Source organism: Callithrix jacchus, chromosome 9 (genome assembly GCF_049354715.1).
Source record: "Callithrix jacchus isolate 240 chromosome 9, calJac240_pri, whole genome shotgun sequence".
In the NCBI taxonomy this organism is placed as follows: Eukaryota; Metazoa; Chordata; class Mammalia; order Primates; family Cebidae; genus Callithrix; species Callithrix jacchus.
Genome location: NC_133510.1, coordinates 78,266,574 through 78,291,596, shown reverse-complemented (window position 1 = coordinate 78,291,596; position 25,023 = coordinate 78,266,574). Strand labels below are relative to the sequence as shown.

General features: G+C 37.6%; 1 long non-coding RNA gene across 1 annotated transcript in view; it reads left to right on the top strand.

Moving 5' to 3' along the window:
- Window positions 1-15,302, top strand: part of LOC144577776 (uncharacterized) — a 170,432-nt gene extending 155,130 nt beyond the window's left edge. Inside the window, exons 2-3 of the long non-coding RNA XR_013522359.1 lie at window positions 9,229-9,360; window positions 15,092-15,302. This is a non-coding gene — a long non-coding RNA (uncharacterized LOC144577776). The remainder of the gene's footprint in view (window positions 1-9,228; window positions 9,361-15,091) is intronic.
- Window positions 15,303-25,023: the final 9,721 nt, after the last annotated feature.

Here is a 25,023-nt window from a genome sequence, read left to right as displayed (position 1 = left end):
ACTGATATGATTCTCTTTTCTATGTATTAGCAAATATTTTAGTGCTAGGAGGCAGGGGGAAAAAAAGTTTTGTAGACTAGTTGGTTGAAGGTCCATGCAGTCAAGAGAGAATCTTTAGGGTAACAGACAATGCGAGGTGTATGTACTCTCTGGAAGCACTTCTGGAGGCTTCCTTTAATTTGGCACAAATAGGGCCATTCATCCTTCTTTAACTGCTCTGACCATGCCAGCTACTCTGATTCTCACAGCTAAAATAGCTCAGTGGGAAAAGAGGGGGTGGTGACAAGGGCACCACAAGTGGAAATGACATAAAGGAAAGAGATTGCAGCGGAGGAGGGAGACATTGATGGGGTTATATGAAGCTAGGAAGAGAGATATGGAAAATAAACGTAGCTATCTAAGCCCTCTGCTCTATAATTACAAGAATTAGCCTTAGCGCAAATGGTCAACTCTCTATTTACCCACTAATGGCCTTCTCTAATGACCTCAAGGCCTCTCACCTTCACACTCTCAAGCTGTTTCCAGGCTACTGATAGGATGGAGCCAGATTGATTGTAGAGAATTTGTGCCAGAGAATTTTCTAAAGTCAAATGCAAGTGATTTGAGATTTTTTCTTTTGCTTTATTTAAGTTGTCTCTTTTTCTCCTTTCAGGTGTGGTTAATTAAATATTGGCCCCACATTCCTGTTATAATCTGAAAGTTTCCTTACTATTCTCACTTTGAATTCTCTCATTCATAATCTCCCTGATACTTAAAGCTAAGGCTTGCAAAAAGTTTCGAAAGACTTCTGGTTTATTTTTTTTCCCCTGGCATATTGCATTTGGTATTCCATCTTAAACTTTCAAAAATGCTATAATAAAAATTGATCATGAGAGACACATTCATAATTCTGAATATCATAATACTTTAATTTTTATTAAGAGCTCTTTCACTAGACCTTATTGTAGATGTACCTTAAATTCTCTGGGGCTTGAAGCTGGCAGTAGATTGCTAGTTTGGGGGACAATTACAGGAGCTCTTTAGAAAGCCATTAGATCTGAAAGGTTGTAATATGTTTATGGTGGAACTGATAAATGGTCAATCGGTTAGGATCATTTAGATCTGTTTATTTTACACTGTGATCTGTGGAGCTAGTGTCCAAGGAAACCCTGGGGAAACAGGGTGAGGCGTCTAAAAAAAGAACATTGGGCAGGTTTGATACCCACCTCCCGTGTCCACGCATAGCACAACTCCTATTTTTATCTGTTTTTAAATGTTAGGCTTTTATATAAATTTATTTTGAATAAAGTACCTCATGGCTTAACAAGTTGAAAGCCCCTAATATAAATGACTGGAGTAGCTTGAATGTAATGATGTATCGAATCCACTTATTTGGGGCATTCAATAATCTCTGGCATTCTAATCCTCTGGCGTTCTAATAGCTAAAGGAGAAAACTGGACACATTTTGCTTTATGGTTAGATTTCATTCTAAATACCTGAGAACTTTACTTTTTCTTCCAAATGTTCATTCAATTTGGGCATATGGATTTACAATAGCAGCACTTAGAAAAGCTTTTCTTCCTAATCCTTTTGGTGATGATTTGAATATACTGCAGAAAGGGCACTATAGATATCTTCATAATTGACTCTGTTGGGATGTTTTCAACTGCAAATGATAAAAAGTTGAAACCTGGCTGGTCCAGGTAATTTGTGGATTCACATTCCTAAACTCAGCAGAGGTAAAGGTGGTTTTGGAATGAATTCAGTGCCTCAGGTGGCTGTCATTCCTCGACGTGTTAGACCAGTTTGCCTCATTCTCAGGTGGGTTCATCTCTAAAAGGTGGAAATGGTTTTAGACATTCATCTAACTTTCTCATCAACTCTGATAGAAAATACAGTTTCCCAACAATTAGGAAAATAATCTCAATTTTCAATCTTATTGGCTCTGAACATGCATGTCTCTGAAGCAGCAAGACTGACACCGTTCAACTATATGCCCAGTCCTGGGAGTTTGCGGTGTGGTTAGTCCCGTCTGAAACACAGAGATTGGGAATGGATGAGGGGTAGCTTACCCAAAGGGAAATTAGAATATCGTTGGCAAAAGGTGAAAATCGAGGCAGAATGACAAATATAACAAATGTTCATTTCAGTTATGCATGACCTTTTGTTCTAAACAGCTATGTTTTCAATCAGCATTAAAAATTTGAGATAGTAACCTGTTTTTCTGTTCAAAGGTCTTTAAAAAAAAGCAGAGTAAAAATAAAATACTACATTAAAAGAACTAAATCAAAATATCAAAAACTGAAGTAAGCTTTAGTCATAATTTGGTTCTCTCTCTGTCTTTTTCCTTCCATTTTTCCTCTGGGCAAACACCTGAAAGGCACATTTCTGATGGATTGAGAGGTAGGAGAGCCTGATTTGGAAATTAACTATTTTATTGCATAAGCCATGAAAATATCTTCTTTTCTCAGTCTTCCAGCTTTTTTCACACAAAGAAGAAACAAAAAAAAATGAATTTCAATAGTGACAGCCCAAGTGTTTCTTTTTCAGCAGTAGCCCTCTCTCCCTCTTCAGCTTCTTCTCTTTGCTGCTCCTTTTGATTCTACAAAAGACCTTGCCCAGGTTACCATTGGGATCAAGAAAATGAGAAAATCTTGCATAGAGGTGAGAAATGGCAAATGGGCATTCTAGCCTGTGGGATTATCTACATTATTGTAGAGGAAGGTGTCTTATGCCTCTTTGGGAAGAAAATTCCACAAAAGCAGCAAAAAGAGACTGTAATCTCATGACAGCCTGCTTGGGCCTTCCCATTATTTGTAATATAAATTCTCATATAAAGTCGACATTGGCATTTTTAAACTATTATCTGTCACTGTTTCTTGATTTTTGTGCCCATGCCTGGGTGTCAACCCTCTCGGGGTCTTTAATTTCAAACCCTATGTCCCTGTATTTGGGAATCTCCCCCAAATTATGAGTAACTTTCTTCTTTGGGCCTGACCCAAAGTTGATTGTATTAAATGCCATGAAATGAAAATGTCTGGATACCAAAGAGAGAAACAAGTCAAATGGTTAAACATTAAATTCCCTACTAAAAATAATTCTTATATCATTGTTATCAGTTTTGTATCTGAACATGGGAAACTATGTGTTGAAACCATACTGGGCCCTGAGGTGGTATTTTGATTCACGTTGGGGCACATAAACTAAAAGGACTGCCATAGTTTTCAGTTTAGTCTCTGCAGAAATATCTGGGCATCTACTCTAGACCCTGGAGGGAGGGTCCTTGCCCTTTCCACTCCATCCCAGAGCTCTGAGCACAGATGTTGTGGCCGATAATAAAAACTACCAGATCCCCTGCAGGAATAATTGTATTAGTCCATGTGTAGACAAGGGCACAGTCTTAGATGCGTCAACAAAGGAGTTTAATAGAGATGGGGTTTTGCCATGTTTGCCAGGCTGGTCTCAAACTCATGACCTCAAGTGATCCACCCTATTTTTTTATCTATCGACTCTATTTTTTATTTTTAGTTTTTTGAGACAGAGTCTTGCTTTGTCACCCAGGCTGGAGTGCAGTGGTGAAGTCTCTGCTCACTGCAGCCTCTGCTTCCTGGGTTCAAGCGATTCTCCTGCATTAGCCTCCCAAGTAGCTGGGATTACAGGCACCTGCCACCACGCCTAGCCTGATTTTTGTATTTTTAGTAGAGACAGGGTTTCACCATGTTGGCCAGGCTGGTCTTGAACTCCTTATCTCAAGTGATCCGCCTATCTCTACCTCCCAAAGTGTTGGGATTACAGGCCTGAACCACTGAGCCAGGCCAAAGGGATATACTTTAAATAGCTTAGTAAGACATGATTCCATAAGTGATGCTGGAATCTCTGAAACAAAAGTGTGGAATTTTCATATATTACAGAACAGTGTTATCCAATAGACATGTAATATGTAAAATTTAAAATTTTCATGGTGCCGTATTTTTTTAAAAGTTAGAAAACAGATAAATGATGTCATTATTTTATTTAACTACCATGTAAAAATAATATAATATAAATCATATCATTTCAGCATGCAATCAATATAAAACTTATTAATGAGTTTTTTCCCCTCCAAACTAAACATTCAAAATCTGTTGTGAATTTAATTCTTACAGCCAGTCTCAATTTGGACTAGCCAACCTTCAAGGGCTCAGAAGCCACATGTCACTAGCGGCAATTAGTTGCTAATCTTGGATGGTGGAGTTATATAGTCTCCTGAGAGTAAATATACAGAAATTCTTACATCTCAAGATGCAGTGATCTTTAGCATGACTTGCTTAAAAATAATGGTCACAAATTATTATTCTGTTCTCAGAAGAAGTCATTAAATGTCAGGTTGATAGGACATTCAAGCTTCGAAGTTGAGCAGGGGCGTATAGATTTTTCCATAGATCTCCTATAACTTCTTTCAAGACTTTGTTCATATTATTTTGACTTTGTTTTGTCTTGGGCTTTAAACCAATTTGATATCAAAACCATGTGCTTATTTTTTTTTTTCTAAAATGAGACAGTATTACCTAAGTAATTTCAACTAATTTTAAAAAATGGATCATAATTATTATTTTTAGATCTGTGTCCTTGTTTTCTTGGATGTCAGTAAAGAAACTGCTATGGGAGGTGAGAAAGAGCATGTCTATTTCTATTCCAGAAATATTCCAATTGTTACCCTCATGGTGGATAAGATTAGGATCAATTAGTCAGAATGCAAGCTGCATGAAACCCTGTGATAAATTGTTCCTCATTAGAAAGTTGGTTTGCCTCCTTATGAACTTGCTGATTTTCCTTCTTCTTCTAGCCTTCCTTCCTGATAGATATTTTTATTGTGGGTACTATAATATCAAACTTACATTTTAATTTTTACCATAGTAATAAGCTATTGGAAATACACACACACACATGCACACACATACACACACTTAGATAATACATTGTAGTACAAAAGTTTTGTTAAATAACTGTTTTTATTTTCATTTTAAAATCTCAGTTTGTACCAGAGAGTAAGCACTGAACAGTACCTGAACAGAAGTTAACAATGGTTTTAAGTGAAAATATCAATTACCTTTACTATAATTATTTCGCCTTTTGGAAATGCTTAACAAGATTATGGATTTTATTACCCAAGAATAAAATTAAAAATTATGGAATTTATTATCTAACATTGACACATGACATCTCTTGGAGATGCCTGTCATTGGTAGATGCCTGGATTAATGTTATATTGCCGCATAACCCATTACCACCAGCTTAGTGGCTTAAAACTTAGCTTATTATCTTATAGTTTTGTCGGCTGGAATTCTGGGCAGAATATAACTAGGGCTATTCAGGGTCCTGTAAGGCTAAAATTAGGGTGTCACCTTCGGCTGGGGTCTTATCTGAGGCTTAGGACCCTCTTCCAAGCTCATGGGGTCATTGGCAGAATTTGTTTCCCTGCAGCTGTCAAATGTGTGGATGTTGTGTCTTTAAGACCAGCAGGAAAATTCAATTATGCTTCAAATCTCCTCTCAGAAAGGGCACATTCCCTTTTAAAGGTTCATCTGGTTAGGTCAAGCCCACCAAGGATAATCACCCTTTTGATTAACTCAAAGTAAATTATTTAGGGCCATGAATTACATCTACAAAATCCCTTTTGCCATATAACTAATCTTGGGTATAACAACGGGGAGTGGAGATCGTGGAAGATCTTAAATTTTGCCTGCCAAATTTTCCACATGCTTTGAACACCCTCTATTCATTTGATACGTCTTCACATTGTGAGTTCCATTTTCCAAGGGTAGTTTGAAAAGAAAAAAAAATCTGCATTCTCAGACACCCTTGTGGCTAATCTGCAGATGTGTAACTATGGTTTTGTAAGTTAGAGGCCGAAGTGGGACTTAACTGTGGAGGTGAACCGTGGGAAGAAACAGATTAAGAATGATTCATTCCTTTTGCTATTGTGGGGGTGGTGGTGGCCGTGGTAACTTCCTGCTCAGACCAGTTCTTTGGTGTGGTTCTGAGGAATGGTTCTGGGGGGAGGAATCTTGAGACTATTTCTCAGCCCACCTAATAATTCTCTGAGCTGTCTAATATCTTTCAATAAATTCATTTTCTACCTACATTAGCTACAGTAATACCATAGTAGATTGTGGTGCTTACAAAATAGCCCCAACTGGTACAACTCCTAATATGCCTTGTATATACTTTATGACCCTGGAGGAAATAATATCTTTGTAATAAGATGAAATTCAATTAAAGCATTTTCCCTGCTTAGAGAAAATTTCTGTGGTTTATTAAAGAAGGATTTGATGTCCATTCCTTCTCTATTATTATCTTATTTGCATTTTCTGGAACAGGATTAGTTATAATGTACCTATGTTTTCATAAAACCGACGTGAAAATAATTATGCCTGAATTACATGCATTCCTTAAATATGATCTAGCTATCGCCTCATTTAATATTACCGTCTTTCCCTCAATTGCAGCAAAGCCATTAAGAGATATAAATAAATCATTATTACCTGATTTTCAGATAGATGCTCTTGCTATTGAGTTTAAGATATTAGAAAATCTTAGTTGACTATAATTTTTCTTGAACTGTTCTTCCCATTAAAGCATTTGACATTTTTGGTTATCATTGACTATTAACAACAATCTAATTGTTCATGCTGAAAAATTATGTGAAACTCTTTTCTACCTAATTTTCAAAATTCTAAACAAACTGCATTTTTAGTACTCTTGCCATTTTTTTCTTTAGGTTTATGTTGTATGACTAATTACATTCTAAACTCCAGCGGAAAAGGTATGAATGCCTGCAGAGTATTTTGTAAACAAACATTGACTAGGCAAAAAATACCATATTTTCTTTCCTATGCTTTCAAACTGATTGTATTTTGCTGTTTTTATTTTATGTCTATCATGGTCACATTTTTAATGAGTATCATATGCCCAAACTTCTTTTTTATGGAAAATGACCTATTTCTAATGATAAATAATCTTGTCTTTAAACACACACACACACACACACACACACACACACACACACGACACACTCATTATTAAATATTTTGTACATGAAACAGTCAGTCTGTGATTCAGTGCTTAAATTGTTTAATAAGTGATAAAATGCTTTGCATATTGGCCTTAATAGAAGGCAAATAGTGATTTTTCAATGATCTTTTCATACCAGTAAACTCACACTCTCCTTACCCGAGCTTTGCATCCTGGTGCTCCTGCTAGCTTGCTGAATGGCCGTGTGGCATAGTGGATATTCTTTTGGCTTTCAGTTTTCTCATCTCTAAAATGAGGCTGCAGATTCTATGATTCTAAAATTTACCTGCAAGTGGTCATTATTCATGTAAATTAATGTTAGTAGCTTTGTTAAAGATATCATTTTTATCATGACATCATTTGTCATTATTTTTTCAAATGTAGTTTCTACTGAGAATCTCTACTATTCTACTATGTTTTCTTCTGTCTTATTTTATACTCAGGAAACATTTTAGCTAGCGTATGTGTAAGTATGTGTGTGCATGTGTGTACTTTTAGTGCTTTCCCTGGGGAGCTGTGTGAGAGATATCATCAAGGGGATCTTAGGGTTAATGACAGTTGTTTAATCCAATTACTATATTTTACAAGTGATCAGTTTCATTTAACAAAGTGCTAGTAAACCATAGGGTTTGCACCATTTTTGAACCAGCTCCAGTCACTAGCCAATTCATAAAAATAAGGGTATATCTCTGGAATGGAGAGAGAAACTTATTTTACCTAAAAGTTTCATTGAATGAATATTTCCTGTTCCCAAAGAACATTTTTTTTTGGATACTTTAACGATTGCCAACATTCTTTTAAATTTTTCAATTCCAAATTATTAGAGGGACACTCCATTGACAGAGCTAAGTGTCAGTGGGTCCTGAACTATAAAAATAGAAGTATTCATAAGCTTGGTATTTCCTGAACATGTAAAAATCCAGGATCATTTATAAGGTAGCATCAATTAGGATTTGTTGGTGGTAAGCAACAGAAATTAACTTTTTACTAAATAAATTGAACTTATTAGAAAGATTGAATAGCTCAGAGAAGTAAAAGAAAGGCTTTAAGAGCCAGCCTGGACTGGGCACCATGGCTTATGCCTGTAATCCCAGCACTCTGGGAGGCCAAGTCTGGTTGATCACTTGAAGTCAGGAGTTTGAGACCAGCCTGGCCAGCATAGCAAAACCCCATCTCTACTAAAAATACAAAAGTTAACTGGCCGTGGTGGCACATACCTGTAATCCCAGCTACTCTGGAGGCTGAGGCAGGAGAATCGCTTGAACCTGGGGGGCAGAGGTTGCGGTGTGTCAAGATCGTGCCACTGCACTCCAGCCTCGGTGACAGAGTGAGACTCTGTCTCAAAAAGAAAAAAAAAGAGCCACACTGAAGAAACAGAAGGAAACAAAGCAGCACAGGGCATCTAGATGCAGGGCTACCAATTATCTTAAGTGTTAAAGATGCACTGGGGATGAACTGGTTCCAAACATTTCAGTTGTGCAAACAGATGTTCAATCAGTGCCCATTCCACTTCCTTTCTTCTTTCACTATTGGAAGTTAGGAAATAAAAATACTTAATTTCCTAGTCTCCCAGTTAGGGGTGTGTATGGGACACAGTTACAGCCTTTGGCAGAATTTTCCCACCCTACACTTTCTAACTTCTTTTTATCTGGAAGGGAAAAGTGATGCCTCGAGCTGAATGACCAACCTATGGCCATGAGAACTGCAAGCACATAGTAAAGATGGTGGTGCAGGAAAATAGAAGGGGTGTGCTCCTCTGGTAACATCAATGAGCTGTGCACCTGTCTTGGCCTCCTGTCCCCAAAATTATTATTTTAGACCTAAAATCCCTTATTCAATTAAGCTGCTGAGTTGTGGTGGTTTTTTGTTTCTGTAATTGAACACAATTTTAACTGTCTTTTTCAAGTTTGTATACTGATTGACTTCATTTAGGTTATAATTGCAACCCTTGGCCAGGGGAGTCCTGGGTGCTATCGTTTTATAAGTCTCACTGTGGCAGAAACAGCTAGATGGGCTTCTTGTCCATTTCCTGTATTTGTGAGCATGGTCAGACATTTCTAATCTCTTTTTCTCATTAGGTATAGTCATGCGACTGACATCCTGTCCTTAGAATATGAGCAGAAATGATATATGCCAGTTCCTGATATGTCCTATAGAAATATTCCTTACATGTTCATATTCTTTTCTGTTTGCAGAAGAATAAATTGAAGATGATTCCCAGATGACATTGCTAATTGTGTTTTGTGTTGGAGAAGTTACAACATGGAAGGAACCAGGGTCTTTGAGTCCTCTGAACTACTTGAAGGAAATACTCACTGGACCTTTATGTGAGCAAGAAATCATTTAAAAAAATGTTTTTGAGGCAACTGAAATTTTGGGCACTATATATTACAGCAACTAGCATTACCTTAACTCATACACCCACTAAGACTGTGAGAAGTTGGAGGAGAAAAAGCTCCTCTGGAAATATGAAGGTATCATTGCTGTAAGAAAGAAAATAAATGGTGGGCAGGCAAGAACCATAGCCGTCCACCACAGCAGGCCCTGTAAAGATCCACTGGACACCTTATTTGCATATCAATTTATTAGCCATTAATGGGGGCTGTGGTAGCCTGAATAGTGGCCTCCCAAAGATGTCCATGTCCTAATCCCAGAAATCTATCAATATATTACCTTACATGGCAAAGGGGAATTAAAGTAGCAAATAGAATTAAGGTTGCTAATCAGATAATCTTAAAATAAGATGGTTCTGGATTACCCAGGTGATATGTAATTATAAGGGACCTTAAAATGAAAGAGAGAGGCAAGGAGGAGGTCAGAGTGATTCCAAATGGGAAGGACTTCCCTGGCCTATTCTAGTTCTGAAAATAGAAAGAAGGCAGCTGCAAGTCAAGGAATATGCATGGTCTCTAGAAGCTGGAAAAGGCAAGGAAATAGATCCTACATAGACCCTACAGAAGGGAATGCAACAATACAGTCCTGCTGGTGTCTTGATTTTAGCTGATGCCTTGATTTTAGCCAATACCTTGATTTTAACCTGATAAGACCTATCAGACTTCTGGCTTGCAGAATATAAGGTGGTATATTTATATTGCTCTAAGCCATTGTATTTGTGACAATTTGTTACAGCAGTATTAGGAAACAAATCCAGGGACCTAGGCATTTAACATTTAATGGGAATATACCAATAAAGACATGTTTCTTTTCTTAAGAGGAGAGAATGAAGAAAATAAACAATTTCAAAATGCACTTAATTGAAGGGTGGAAGTATGTGGGATGGGAGGGGCTGGGGAATGTTGGAAGTAAGAAAATCAGGGAGAACAAAAAGATTTCCAGGGGGAAGAGTGATCTAGATAAAAGCCCAGAAGTAAGAGAGAAGCTTAAAAATGTATGCAAGTCATTCTGATTAACAAAAAGACAAAATTTGAGAACAGATGATGTTCAGAGTTGAACAGGGCTAAGATCTCTGGTAAATCCACCAGGAGCTTCGACTTTTTACAGACGACAATGGAAAGTCCTTGAAGGATTAGAAAAAGAAGAGACGTGACTTGATCCATTTTAGGAGTCTGATTTCAGTTCAAATGATGTATTAAGAGGCCGTGGATCTGGAAGCCGAAAGGCCATTCAGGAGGTTGCCACAGAACCTTTGGCAAGGGATGGTAGGAATCTGGCATAGCACAATGATAGTAAGAGTGAAAAGTAGACGGATTTCAGAAATAATAGAGTAGAGCCTATAGACTAGATAGATAGTTGCCTTTGGCTTGGGTGACAGTGTGAAAGGTGATGTGATTCATCCAGCTAGAAATACAGGAGGAGAAGGAGGTAGATGTAAGGAGAAAGAGTGGGGAAATAATGTGTTTAAGGTCTTACTTTATCATTCTCATCCTCATCCTCATCATTGTAACAACACTTATGACAATACGATATCAGCTGAAACTATGCTATCATGTATGTATCTATTTATGTGGTCACTGTCAGCAAACTCCACAAGGGCAAAGGACTTCATCTTATTCACTAGAACCTGGGAACGCTACACACAAGTTCCTTCACTCAATAACATCAGAGGTTCTATTTAGTACCCAAGTACAACCAAGACCTCTCTAGGAATTGGCTGGTGGTTAGCTGGGGCAGGGAGAGCTCATGATACTCAGGAGACAAGAGAAGGCTTACTCACACTCAGCAGGAAGAAGGTCATTCTGTGGTCATAACTTAGTAAACTTCAAAGATGCCGTTTGAAAGGGGTGCTGATGGAATACATTTTAAAAGGATTACTGTCTGTCTGCAGTAAAACATGAAGGGGATGTTTTGTTGATTTCAACTTTTTTCTCAAACTGCTGAAAAGCAGCATTGTCTTGTGTGGAGGGGCTGCATTTTCTCATCAGTCTCTAGTGCCTATAACAGTGCCTGAAACGTGGTGGGTGCTCAGGCAATATTTGTTTATTTTTGTTTTAAGGATGAATTCTTATGGCACTGTTTTGAGGTTTTAATTATTCTGACTTTAAGAATGAAAACACAGGTGGAGAAATCCCACAATTCAAATTCAAATCTGTCTGACTACAAAGCCTGTTATTTTAATCATTCTATTACTGCATTTGAGGGATCTATGGAACATCCAAGTGGTAATATCCAGTAGATAATTGAAAATATGGGTCTGAATTCAAGACAAAGATCTAGCCTATAGATGTGCTTTTCAAAACCATTGGCATTTAAATGGCATTTAGCACTAAGTGGGTAAAATAATGTTACCAAGGAAGTGACTACAGTCAGGAGTAGAATTTTTTTTTGTTTATAGAGACCCACTACACACACACACACACACACACACACACACACACACGCATGTAGACTCCTTTTACAATAACTACCCTTATTAAACGTAATAAATTCTGCTGTTTTCAGTTCCATGTTCTTCTAGGCAATTCTATTTCATTTAAAAATGCTGCTTGCAACCCATGAGACTGATTACATGGGCCATCAGTAGGTTGTTCTCTGCAGTTTGAAAAGCACTGCCTTTAGTAATCTGTAGTAAAGAAGCCACGGACTGGCAACCCATTCACCATTTCTGGTGTGGAGATGTGTTCTCTTTGGCATGCTATTTCTGGCATGTAGATATGTTATCCTCAAGCAAATTTTTAAATATCAGAGATTTCAGATGAAAGCCTGAATTTCAGATTGTCTTGAGAAACAGAAAAAATTTTGCTAATAGTGATATTACCTATTGGCTGACATTGGCTGAAGCTGAGAAACAGCTGCTTCCTGCTTTCCATAGACAACCACTCCTTCTCTCTCTGAAATTGAATATCGGCTGCCATTTAAGATTGTGCTTGTATTTGTTTTCTGTTGTGGTGGTGTTTTCTGTTTTGGTTTTCTAAAAGAAAAGGTATTTCTTTACTATATCAAAGATGGAAAAACTGAAGAGTCAGAGAGCCACATAATTTTTCTTTCCTACCATCTGCTTCATTTATTCATGTTATCTATGGATCTCTGTTATCACTTGGGTTAGTGAGCCACAGTCTAGAGTGTTAAAAAGAGAACCAAAGACAGGAGGCTGGCAATTCCCACAAGAAAAGAGAGAAAAGAGCCTTAGAAAGATACTGAAAAGGAATTCCCAGAGAGTTTACCGAAAATCCATAAGAACAGGACACCAGGGGTTAACAGCATCCTGTTTAGGCTTTATGGTATTTTTAATGGAAAAGGCATTTGTTGATCTACTTGGCAAAAACTGTCAAAGAAGATTCTCTTCTCTTTAGATGATTCACCTCAGTATCTGACCCCCAATATCAGCAAGTTATATAAATAAAGGATTTTAGCAATGGAGACCTGTATTAATGTGCTAAGGCTTATTAAAAATGTTATCATGTCACATTAATAAGGTGAAGGTGAAGGTGATGGCATGGGCAGATTTGGTGTCTGATGAGGACCCACTTCTGGTTTATAGATGGCACCTTCTCACTGTGTCCTCACAGGGTAGAAAGTACCAGGGGTCTCTCTTGGGCCTTTTTTATAAGGGCACTAATTTTGTCCATGAGTGTTCCATAATCTAATCAGCTCACAAAGGTTCTACCTCTGAATCTCATCTCTTGTGGGTTAGAATGTCAACATAAAAATTTAGGGGGTGGGAATTACAAACATTCAGATCATAATAGCATGTAAGATGAGTTGAAGTCCTAGGAAAGAGGCTCTGAGAGAAGGAGTTAGTTTGCATAAGAAAATCATTTACGATCAGCATTAACCAAGGGTACTCTTCATAGTGCCTGGAATAATATATCATTTGAATAAATTGGTGGTCTTCAATTTTGATTGCACCAGAAAAGAATCAAAAGTTGCTCAAGAATTAACAACTGAATATCGCCTTAGACAATTTGCAGGAGGAAAACAAAATAAGCTCTGCTACAATTTTCAAAAAACTAGTAAACTTTTACCACAAATTAAAAATAATTTCAAAAGATTTTCACCTTGTTATTAGTCTTTTTTGTTTACAAATAAAGGAAGGAGAAGAAACAAAAAGAAAAGATAGAGTATTTTCACCTAAATGTCATTCTTAGAAGCAGAGAAGTGTTTACGTTTCTTTTGTTCTTTCAAATCCTAGGAGAGCAATACAAGCTGGAGCTTCTCTGCCTTTTCATCTGCCAGGAAACAGCACACAAAGGCAAGGCTTCTCTTAGCAGGGCAGAGACATTTGTTTTCTCTTTTTCTATTCCTGTTGAGCTGAGCCTTTAAAAAGAAATCTACCCACTGTGCTTCTATTGTGTTGTAAGCCCCATGGCTTACGTTTATTCTTTGTATATCACATTTTCCATGTTTTGCCATGTTAGCAAGTTAAAATGAAAACATATTTTGAAGTGTTCACAAGTGTAAAATCTATAATTCTTTGGTTATGAATAAAGGTTGAGATGCTAAAATATCATAAAGAGAAATTTGCCTAGAATTAATTTACGTAAAATACTCTGTGTGTTAAATAGGCAGCCATAGCACATAAACTAATCAAATCTCCAGGACCTGAGATTTTACAGTGATTAAGATAATGCTTATAGGTAATACATTATAATGAGAATTTTATTTTCCTATGGACGATTGGTCAAGTAACAGGAAAAAATTGCCAACATGATATATAGGGCAAAAATGACTTACTAGTATTTGTCAGTCTAATCAGAGTCATTTTCCTACCTCAAAGTCATCAATCAAATAAATCCTTCTTCCCCTGTGAAGGTAGATCAACTAGTTTTTATTCCAATGTGAAGCAGTCAGCCAAGAGGAAAGGAGAGGGTCCAGAAGCTGAGAGATGCTTCAGCCAAGAGGAAAGGAGAGGGTCCAGAAGCTGAGAGATGCTTCAGCCAAGAGGAAAGGAGAGGGTCCAGAAGCTGAGAGATGCTTGTACTTAGTTAAGTTGGCAGAAGAGGACAGAATGAGAGAATGAGGAGCAATGCATGTTTAGAGAACTGAGCAAGAGAGAAATAAATAGTAGCAGCTATGGTCTGGATGTATCCCTTCCAAAATACGGGTGTAAACCATAATGGGCAATGTAATGGTGTTAAGGGACCTTTAAGAGGCGATTAGGTCAATGAGCATTGTTTCTCTTGTGAACGGGATGAAGGCCCTAATAAAAGAGGCTTCATTAATGCTTTGGCTCCCTTACCCTTCAGCCTTCCACCATGTGAGGACAATGCATTTCTCCCCTTGAAGGTGACATCTTGGAAACAGAGCAGAGCTCACCAGATGACCAAATCTGTCAACACCTTGATCTTGAACTTCCTAGCTTCCTTCACTGTGAGAAAATAAATGCCTGTTTTTCACAAATTAGCCAATCTCAAGTATTTTTGTTACAGCATCCCAAAACTAAGAGAGTAGGTCTCATAATTAGAATGGATGTGGCTTTCAATTGCAATAGGGTCTTACTACTTACATAACAATACTATTGATATTTTACATGTATTTTGCATACCTTTCATTTGAGACCTACTCGTGTATTATCCTATATGATCCTCAGAAAAACTTGGTGAGGAAGTAATTGAAGGATCTATGAATAATAATAATTTTGTTATTATTCTCATTTTACAGGTAAAGGAACCGAGACTTAGAGACCTGCCCATAGTAAGAAAATGCAACATCTGGGTCTAGGGTCCAAATCTATCTCTGCTGTGAAGAGGAACTCATATAGGAGATGTACACGATTACAAATTCTTGGCCTTGCAGTGGAGGTAAGTCTTTTTATCAGCCTTTCAAAGCTGCCTATAGATACCCAGGCATCTATAGGATTTTATAGAGATCGTTAGGGATTTTATTGAACTCCTCATATTTGATGGGGCTAATTTTAGCCAATCATGAGATTGTGGTCATGTTTCTGTAACTATTTATTAACTCAGCAAATATCATAGAGGAAATTAGAAGATATTTAATATATGATTGTTGAATAAATGAAAAAATCAGTAACAAGCATGGCAAAATCAATGTATATCTAGGTCATAGCTAATGAAAACAATATAAAAATCAATGATTTGCTTTTCACATTCTATGATTTCATGGTGACAAGACCTATTTTTTATTACAAAAACCTCAAGGGCCAGATGCTGTTGTCTTTTTTTTCTTAATAATTTAACCTCAAGTAGGGTTGTGGACATGTGGCCAGGACTGTTGTTGCAGGGAAACTTAAGCATAGAGAAAAGGAAATAAAGAAGCAAGGATAATGAGAGTTCAGCCTGATGGTGAGGAGCACCAGCAGACAGCAGCAGCTATAGCGATGGCAGCAGCAGACAGCAGCAGCTATGGCGATGGCAGCAGCAGACAGCAGCAGCTATGGCGATGGCAGCAGCAGACAGCAGCAGCTATGGCGATGGCAGCAGCAGACAGCAGCAGCTATGGCGATGGCAGCAGCAGACAGCAGCAGCTATGGCGATGGCAGCAGCAGTGGGGTGTCCAGTGGCCACGACTAGGAGGGCTGAAGGCAGCATTGTTCTAGCCAGACTTTTCCTTGGTGTTATTTCAGTTGTGGTTCTGGACCTCTAAGGGCTTTGTTCCTCCCCATTTTCCAAGGCTCCTTCTCCAGTTATTCTGGCTATTCTATAAGCCACTTGATATCGTTTTGTTTTAGTTAGGATTCTCCAGAGAAACGACCAATAGAACATGCATACGTAAAGAGATGTAGTATTTAGTAGAGGGCATCGGCTCACATGACTGTGGAGTCTGGAAAGTCTGAAGATCTGCAGAACGGTCGATAAGCTGGAGACCTGAGAGATCCCTGGTGTAGTTCTGGTCTGAAGCCTGGCAGGTGGGGGACCCAGGAAGAACCAATGTTTCTGTTCAAGTTTCAAAAAAGGAAAAAAGCCAATATCTAGTTCAAATGCAGTCAGGAAAGCAGAATTCTCTTACTCCAGGGAGGTCAGCCTTTTCATTCTATTTAGACCTTTCCTCAACCAACTGAACGATTGCCACTGAAATCGGGGCAATCTGTTTTACTCAGTCTACCAATTTAAATGTCAAACTCATCTAAAACTACCATTATAGAAACACTCAGAATAATGTTTGACCCAATATCTGGGTACCCAGTAACAATCAAGTTGACACATAAAATTAAACGTATTTTCAGTAGGTACTTTTCTGTTCCAATTCACTGGAGTTAGTTTCATTTGCTTGTAAATAAAAAAACTTCAGTTGATTAGTTGCACAGATGAATGTTCATATAAAAAATATTTACCATCTGAACACTATGTGTTAATCACTGTCCTAGATGTTAAGAATACTGCAGTACAATCAACAAGATATTTGCCTTCATGGCAATTAAATTTTAGTGAAGAGTAGAAAACAATAAACAAGAAAATAAATGAATAAAATAATGCCAGCTAGTAATAAGTGGTATGGGAACAACAATGACAGGCCTACAGAAGGTAGTGAAGGAGCAGGGGTGTTCATCTTTGGATTAGAAAGTTAGAAGATCTCTCTGAAAAGATGATATTTGAGCCAAGACCTGCATGCAGAAAAAGGAGGCAGATGTGGTACAGTCTAGGAGCAAGGCATTCCCGGTGGAGGGAACAGCAAGGCCAAGGTCCTGCAGTGGGGATGAACTTGGTGTGATTCAGCAACAGTAAAAAGGAAAGCGTGGTTACAGCCCAGTGAGGAAAGGGTTAGTAGAACAAGATGAAGTTAGATGTGGAAGAGGTTCCGATTTTGTTCTAATTACAATTGGCTGCCATTTGAGTGTTTTAACTAAGGAAGGAAGAGGATCTGATTTGCATTTTATAAAGAGGGCTCTGGTGCTCTGTGGAGAATAGATCATAAAATGACAGGAGTGCAAGCCTGCAGAACTGTTGGGTTCCTGTTACAGGAGTCCAGGTGAGAAAGACAAAGGATTTTTTTTTCAGGGCCTCTAAGTTGTGCTAGATGGGGAAGTTTAGCAGAGATGAGGTGAAAAAAAGCATATGCCTTGAGCTGCTTATCTTATGCCTCTAGCAAAACAGTTTATATTAATCAAGGGCACCATGAGCCAGGGCCACCATGTAAATGCTTGAGTAAACACTTCCATTTCCAAGCAACTGAGAAGGTCAAAGCAGTTTCTGTGTTCAATTTTGTGTAATTTTCCATTCCATTCAGCTGAAAAGAATAAGCTGACAGGCATCACTGCTCAATTTTTCAGCTTTGTGTTGGAGAGAAATAAAACGTTATGCCCAAAAAAGCAAAATTCATTTTCCTTACACTGATATATTTTCTTTGTTTATTCAAGGACTCATGACAAAGAATGTTTGCTTGAGATGATAAAAATATAGGCCAGTACGAAGTCATTGCACAAACTGTTCTCTTAATCTAGATTATTTATGAATGTATAGTTCTGTTTTGTGTATATTTAAACAAGCCAAATATTTTGGAAACATGGTACCTAGTGTTCCTTTAAAGAACTTAAGTTCTTTGCTATCAACACAGTAAAATCAATAAAAAATTATCAACATCAAATATTGATTACATATCACTATTTATTGACTCTATTCATGCCTCTGAAACAATTTCTAATTTTAAATAAAATTAGGACATACAAGAACAATTTATGTAACAGTTCAATGAGAAGTGTTCTAATTGCCTTTCACAACAACATGGACATTTTTGTCCTTTACAAATTCCTGATAAGGAAGAAAATGGGTAACTAGGGTTCATCTAATTAATAAATTGACTCACTTTAGTCATCTCCACGTACAACTGGTTTGACTTCTAAATGAAATGATTTGTAAGATTAGTCAAATAACTGTCAATTCAGGTAACATTTTTGTTCAGTCCTCTTTGAATAAATAATTTCCTGTCTTTATTAATTATGAAAGATGTATTTTTGAATTTATCTGTACCAAATGTCATTTTAAATTCACCTTACATGGATAAGGCCTTATGGAATCAAGTTTTAATTGATCGTAGTGGAAATACTGGCAACATTAACTTGATCTTAGGCAAAAGATTAAAGCGGAGCTATCAAAAGATAATATCTAGATATCAGTAATGGAACATGGTGAAACTTTTATGGAAAATGTACTCTATGTTTGACATTGTGCCAGGACTATTAAGTATGTAAGCTCATCAGTTTCAGACAAGGGTCATGCAAGGAAGGGTATTTCACCTGTAGATAAGAAAGCTCCAAATATGATATATTTAATAGGTAGTTAAATCAAGACTGAAATCTCTGTTTTTGGCTCAGTGTGGTAGCTCATGCCTGTAATCCCAGCACTTTGGGAGGCCGAGGTAGGTGAATCACTTGAGTCCAGGAGTTCAAGACCAGCATAGGCAACATGGCAAAACCCTGTCTCTGAAAAAAAAATAATAAAGTACAAAATTAGCCAGTTGTGGTAGCACATGCCTACGGTCCCAGCTACTGGGAAGGCTGAGCTGGGAGGCTTGCTTGAGCCCGAGGAGGTCAAGGCTACAGTGAGCCATGATCACCTACGGTACTCCAGCCTGGGCGACAGAGTAAGACCCTATTTAAGGAAAAAAAAAATCGATGTGTATTCAGCTCCAAATAGTTTGTGTCTTTTACTTATTCTTCTTAATTATCTTGCAATGTTTCCTAAAGTGATAAGTTAGCTTTTCCATTCATTCTGTTTAACCTCTACTCTAGTTATAACCCCTACACCATAGATAAGTTCATCAGATCCTTAAAAAGACTTTTTTTTCTTTTGGTTCTAAAGTGATATATACTTGCAGAAAACTTGGGGAAAACAAAGGAATTTTAAAAATCACATATGTTCTTAGCTACATAAAAATTATGTCACTCTGTATTAGTCCATTCTCACGCTGCTAATAAAGACATACTCAAGACTGGGTAATTTATAAAGGAAAGAGGTTTACTTGACTCATGGTTTCTCAGGGATGAGGAGGCCTCAGGAAACTTAACAATCATCATGGAAGGGAAAGCAAACACATCCTTCTTCACATGGCAGCAGCAAGAAGTGCTGAGCAAAAGGGGGAAAAGCCCCTTATAAAATCATCAGATCTCTGGATGTGAGGGCGATCTGGCTGCGACATCTGTCATCCCATTGATCACCGGGGTTGATCTGGCTGATCTGGCTGGCTAGGTGGGTATCCCCTTCCTCCCTCACCGCTCCATGTGCATCCTCCTGAAGCTGCACAATCGGTCGAAGAGGACCACCATCCCTGATAGATAAAATCATCAGATCTCCTGAGAACTCACTCACTATCATGAGGACAGCATGAGGGTAACCACACCCAGGATTAAATTATCTCCCATCAGGTCCCTCCACAACACATGGGGATTCTGGGAATTACAATTCAAGATGATATTTGTTGGGGAGACACAGCCAAACCATATCAACCTCTGTCAATATTTTGATGTCTTTAATCTTAATCTTCAGTGTTTTTCATATAAAGTTGGGATTATGTTTCACCTCTAGTTTTGTATTCCACTATGCATATATAATATTGTGCCATTATCTTTTTTGTAGGTTGCTAAATATTATTTGAATTATTTGAATTCTTTGTGTTACTTACATGATGCAAACCATTCTTTGAATGAATATATTAGGGTATACTTAATCATTCTCCCACATGTGAATATTATAATTTTAATTCTTATTTTTAATCATATTGTAATAGACATCCCTATTTGCCCATATTTCTGATTATTTGCTAATGACACATTCTTATAAGAAGAATAAGTGTATTTAAAATATACATTTTAAATGGCTTTTGATACATCTTACCAGATTTCTCTGGTTGCTCTCTGTAAAAGTTTTAACAATTTGTTTCCTTACTAGTCTTCAATGCACTACACTCACAAAGTTATTGCAAATTTGAGAAGCAGAACTGGTATCTAATTATGGTTTTAATTTGAATTTGTAGCTAGTAGTGCAGTTGGATCTTTTTAAATATGTCCATTTGTATTTTGCATTTCTTCGGCAGCTTGGCCCTCCATGTCCTTTGTTTTTTTCCCTGTGAATTTGAGTTGGAGAATGTTTGTTCCCTCTTTGTTCATTTTTTAAGGGTTTTAATAAGATTGGGATAACCTAGTTTTGAAAGTTTGGTGGAACTTGCCTTGTAAATTTATTTCAGCTCACTTATTCTTTGAATGTAAATTTTTAAATGCTTAGTCAACTTAACAGTTACAATACAAAGTATTTTTTGGTGAGTCAGTATTGGAGGTTATATTTTTTTAAGAGTTTATCAGTTTCATCTAAGGTTAACATTTTATTGATGTAGAGTTGAGCACATATTATTTGGTTTTGATGATGGCTCTGTTTTAGGTATGCTGATCAGTCTCATTGTTGATCGTTTGTTTTATTTTATTTTTTGACTACCAAAAAAAAGAATGTTCCAATCAAGTTTCTCTTATTTCTTTTTTTTTTTGATGTAATATTAAATAGACATTTACTGTGGTGTTTGAGGAAAGAGCTTGTCCCATGCTTTTATAGAGTACACAGAGGTGGATAGCTCCATCTTTGAGGAACTTGGTTCTGAGGATATGTGGATCATTACCCTGCAACTCTCTCACTCTCAGAAAAGGCGGAGGAGTGCTCCAAGAGTGGTTAGAAACTTGGGCCTTAAATGTAGATTGAAAAAAGCATGTTTTCAACATCATTACTTACGTTATTCACACCCGGTACCTCATTTATTTTTACTACTCTGTCTAAAATGGAGTGACAATGGAATGAAGTATCTTACTATAATTATCTGTCAATTTCTTTGTGAATCTCTAAAAATTTCTATTTATTTCTAGTGGTATAGCATTATATTAATAAGCTCATAAAATTGTGCGATGACCTAATTTTAAGTTTAGAGGTAAAAGAATGTGCTGGAAGTTTAATAATTTATCTATAATCCAATAATGACACTTTTTTTATTTTTAGACAGTGTCTCTATCACTCAGGCTGGAGTGCAGTGGCACAATTACAGCTCACTGCAGCCTCTACCTCCCCACGCTCAGGTGAACCTCCCACCTCAGCCTCCTAAGTAGCTGGGACTACAGCAGGCATGTACCACCATACCCATCTAATTTTTATATTTTTTGTAGAGACAGGGTTTCACCTTGTTACCCAGACAGGTCTCAAACCTCTGTGCCCAATTGATCTGTATGTCTCAGCCTTCCAAAATGCTGGGACTATAGGCGTGAGCCACTGTGCCTGGCCTACCAATAATGATACAATTAAAAGCAATTTCCTCTGAACTTTTGGTTCATGGTCTTTCTTATATTTACTTCTCACTGCCCTTGCTACTTTTTAAACTTTTGTTTTACTTTTTGTTTCTTAGGAATTTAAGGAGGTAATCTGTGGACACTGTAAGACATGCCCTTTATTTAGCTACAAGTGCCTTTCATCTAATACTTACTGAAGTGATGAATGCCATCTGGATATACACCGAAGACTTTTTCTGTCTTGCTGCCCATCACTGTATCACCCCTAAAGTCTTTATTTTAAGATTCCTCCTCATTTCCCCCTAACTCAGTGGTAGGAGACTGAACACTCCACTACATCCTTCTTGCTGATGCCTCCCATCTCCCAGGGTACTGGTCTCCAATACAGATAGGGTTTAGGCTCCATAGGAGGTGTTAGTAAACATTCTTTTGAGGAGTAGGGGAAAATGCTAGGACTACTAATTATGTCTATTTTTTTAACCTCACCTAAATTGTTTTTTGTTTATGCTTTATAGTGTTTATGATATAATTACAGTAGTACAGGTATAATTTACCAATAAATAAACACCTGCTTATTGAGTGAACTGAATCTGTTGGGGTGTGCTACAGACCTGGTGATTTGTATGCGGTAAGTTTATTGGGGAATGCTCTTAGGATCAGCGCCTCAGGGGGTACTGTCAGAAGGGCAGGATCGCATCATGGTTCTCAACTGGGAGATTTTGGAACCCCAGGATATATTCAGTAACATCTGGAGACATACTGGCATCTAGTGGATAGAGGCAAGGACACTGCTAAATACCCTGTAATATACAGGGTGGCCACCGCAACAAAGAACCACCCAGCTCAAAATGTCAGCAGTGCTAATTTTGAGAAACCCTGGGGTAAAAGGATAAGCTGAGTGGCAGTCACAGCAAAGGCCTCATTTCATTCCATGGGGAGCTCTGGAGTCAGGTGGGCCCTTCACAGTGTTCAACATGGGCCAGTCATGGGAAACAGGAAGGAGGCGTGACCTCAGAAATGTGGTTGTCTTTGGCTTCAGACAACCCTGAGAAAGCTAAGAGCAGACAGCTGCCAACACCCGCGATACTGGAGAAATGAGAGTTTCAGCCCTGAAAAGGTTATGGAGGGAGACTGGGTGGAAAACCACAGGGGAAATCATTAACCAGCTTTATTTCTCTCTCATTATTGTCTTTAAGTTTTTTCTAAACGTTATTTTTAATTGACAAATAATAATTTTGTATATTATGGAATACAAAGTGATATTTTGATCTATGCTTACATTGTGAAATGATTAAATCAAACCAATTAACAGATTCATCACCTCCCATACTTACTGTTTGTTTATGGTGTAAACAGTTAAAGTCTGCTCTCTGAGCAATTTTGAAATATTTGGTGCATTATTATTTACTATAGACATCATTCTATGATGTGATCACTAAAGCTTATTCCTTTTGCCTAATTGTCTAAATTTTGTTGAACCTTGGCCTTATCTTCCCCTTTTGCTTTACCACCAATGAATTTCATTGCTTCTTAGGGCAATTTCAGGCATAAGAAAACATTCCATTTTCAAGCCTTCCAAACTCTAGCTCAATTTATTTTAGAATGTTAATCCCTCATTTGGTGCAAAACTTCCTTTTCTCTTAACTCCAATCTATTCTTGGGCGGGAAACTGGTGATGGACAAAGGAGCACATGAGCTTTCTTTTATTTCTCTTATTTTGACTTCCTTTCCCACATATTCTGCTAAATGTAGGGCAAAGGGCAGGAGGGGATGTAAAAGGGTGAAAAAGTTTGGTGGCCACAGTGTAGAGGTTGTTGATCCAATAATTATCGCCTCTCTGTTATATTTTTTACCGTTTCCCTTTCTACTGGTTCATTTTCCTTTGTTCACTAATGTACTCACAAATCCTTTCAGTTTTAACAGATACACACCAAGAAATAAAATGATGGCGTCATCCTTCCTTGTTATCATTGTGCCTTTTTCTTTTTCTTTTTCTTTTTTTTGAGACAGAGTTTCGCTCTTGTTGCCCAGGTTGGAGTGCAATGCTGCTATCTCAGCTCACTGCAACCTCCTGGGTTCAAGTGATTCTCCTGCCTCAGCCTCCCGCATCATGCTTTTTCTTTCTTTCCCTCAAAAGTGGAGTAGGTGGGACTCACTGTCCTTGCTTCCTGTTATCCGCTCATCTTTAGCTCCTGACTTCTGGCTCTTCAACTTCTCCCCATGACTTCGCTGAAACTTCTTCTAAAGGCTGTATATTACCTGTAACTATCAAATGTTAAAGCTTTTTTTTTTTTTCTCATTCCATTTTATCTTTTTGCAGCATTTTAAAATGAATTGACAGACTCTTTCATCTGCTTCTTTCATTTTTTTAACTTTTCTCCACTATGAAATAATACAGAAAGAAAAGTAGACAAAATTTAAAATACATAACTCAGTGATTACAGAGAAAACTCATGTGATTGTCACCTACCGCATCAATGTGTGCATTCCTTATATTCTAGAAGCCACCTCATGCAGCTCTCCAATCACTACCAATTCAAAAATAGTCACTATATTAATTACTATGCTAATTACTCCTTTGATTTTCTTTATAGTTTTTCACCCAAGAATGCATTTCTAGCACTATAATTTGATTTTGCCTGTTTTTAAAAGCAATATAAATGCCTGCAATATATATTCTTCTGTGTATGGCTTCTTTTGATCAACATTATATTTGTGAGACTGATTATTTCTGTTGTGTGTATCTTAGATTAATTCCTTTTTACTGCTGTATACTATTCAATTTCATGAATATATCACATATATCCATTCTATTGTAGGTGAACATTGGAGATTTTCTAGTTTTTGCCTATTTCCAGTAATTTTTTTTTTTTTTTTGAGATGGAGTTTCGCTCTTGTTACCCAGGCTGGAGTGCAATGGCGCAATCTTGGCTCACCGCAGCCTCCGCCTCCTGGGTTCAGGCAATTCTCCTGCCTCAGCCTCCCGAGTAGATGGGATTATAGGCACGCACCACCATGCCCAGCTAATTTTTTGCATTTTGAGTAGAGACGGGGTTTCACCATGTTAACCAGGATGGTCTCGATCTCTTGACCTCGTGATCCACCTGCCTCGGCCTCCCAAAGTGCTGGGATTACAGGCTTGAGCCACTGCGCCCGGCCTATTTCCAGTAATATTGCTACAACCTTTCTTGTATACACCTTTGGCTAAGTGCTGTGTGCATTTATATTGGGTATATATCTAGGAGTAGAAGTAGTGAGTCATTGGTTTTTGCATATTTTTTAATTTAGTGGACAATGGCAAATAGTATTCCAAAGTGGTTGTACCAATTTATACTCTTGTCAGCAGTATTAGAGTTTCAATTGTTTCATGTCCTTG